Source organism: Lolium rigidum, chromosome 6 (assembly GCF_022539505.1).
Source record: "Lolium rigidum isolate FL_2022 chromosome 6, APGP_CSIRO_Lrig_0.1, whole genome shotgun sequence".
Taxonomy (NCBI): domain Eukaryota; kingdom Viridiplantae; phylum Streptophyta; class Magnoliopsida; order Poales; family Poaceae; genus Lolium; species Lolium rigidum.
Window position 1 is genome coordinate 280,962,949 of NC_061513.1, and position 1,575 is coordinate 280,964,523.

The 1,575-nt window shown below is 46.0% G+C and overlaps 1 pseudogene; it reads right to left on the reverse strand.

Annotated features, from left to right (window-relative positions):
- Positions 1 to 442: 442 nt before the first annotated feature.
- Positions 443 to 1,296, reverse strand: LOC124664236 (annotated as a pseudogene).
- Positions 1,297 to 1,575: the final 279 nt, after the last annotated feature.

Genomic DNA, 1,575 nt, shown 5'->3' on the forward strand with positions numbered 1-1,575 from the left:
CTTGACGGAAGCACCGCTCGAGAGCGGTACTACGGGTCGAAGTACAGTTGAGGTACTGTAACCCCTTTTGTTTGCACTTACCATATGCAAAGTCCAGAGTGGTACTGTGGCCGGTACCAATAGGGCAGCGGTACTACCACTGTTGGTACCGGTAGTACCGGTCAAGCAGATTCATCTTTCTCCTCTTTTTCTCTCCAACCATGTTACCTCGCGACACACACACAAAACCAGAAAATCTATAAGCTACGCTTCAGTCTTCCAATCCCGAAGTGTTCGGCGAGGACACCACGCACTTGCAAATCTATCAAAAACGAACTCGGCACACGGTGAAATTCATTCTAGTGTTGTTATCAAACACACAAAACACGAGGTATAGATTTTGCTCCTTCACACATGCATACCACGGCCACGGAGCCCGGAACGCCAAGCTAGTCCCTCAGCATCACGGAGACTCAAACTCTCTAGCCACCTTGGTTGTGCCGCTTGCAATTCGGGTGTCCCACAGCAGCATCTTCGGCACAAGGAGTGGGATGCAGTCGTTCGGCAGCCCATCATGCAGATTAGTGGGATGCAGTCTCACTAGGAACTCTGTGCCCTGAGCATAGCTTAGCTTAGTGCGCGACAGTGTAAGCCTGCATTTGAACTTAGATCCAGTGATGTGAGGCTGGGCACAACAAACTGAGATTACACCACCAAGAAGCTCCAGTCTCATGTTGACCAGGAACAGGTGCCCATCCTCGCCCACAAGGACGGTTGACCCCACCCGGAAGCGGATCCCAAGCATCTTCTTGTAAGTAACTTTGAAAGACTGCCACTTGTGCTTGCTTGAAAAATGCTCCAGGAGCTTCGTGGTTGGTCCACTGAAACTGCAGCCGGCTTCGGGGCAGAAACATGGCGCGTGTTGGCAACCTTTCTCATGGTCTTCTTTCTGGTAGTAGCTTATCCTTGCAGTGCATCCATGGTTGACATTGGAGCAAGCCACTCTGATAGATTCAATGACATGTTCTACCATGTGGCAGCGGTTGTACACCGTGGGAAGAAAGCAGAAGGGGCACTTGTCGGGAGCTTGTCATGGCAGGACGAACAGATGGTATGCCCCACAGTGCACTCAGTAAATGTGTTATTAATTTTAGCTCAAAGAAATACAAATAAAATGATGAATATAAGAATTAGAAAGTATTTGTAGCGAAGCGGCTGAGTATATGCTGCAATAATCATGATATAATTCAAGTGAACAATACCCATAAAATGGGCGCACATAAGCATTTCTTTTATGTAACTGAGCTCAGCATACATTCCTATTTGAATGCTAAATTCATTACATGCAACTATTACCTGATAGTTATAACTATGCTGGCATAGACATATGAACCACTGAGAGTGGTGTGTAACGACTGTATACCTTTATAAAAGGGAAATATATAGGAGTATCTCAAATCCAAAATACAACGAATTACGTTCTTTGATCTTCTTTGGTAGAGTGAATTAGCTTTCTGCATTTCCAGCCAGATGATGTGACCGGTAAAGATAACTATACCCAGAAGCTCTGGATCAAATGTATCTTGGAGCAAAGCA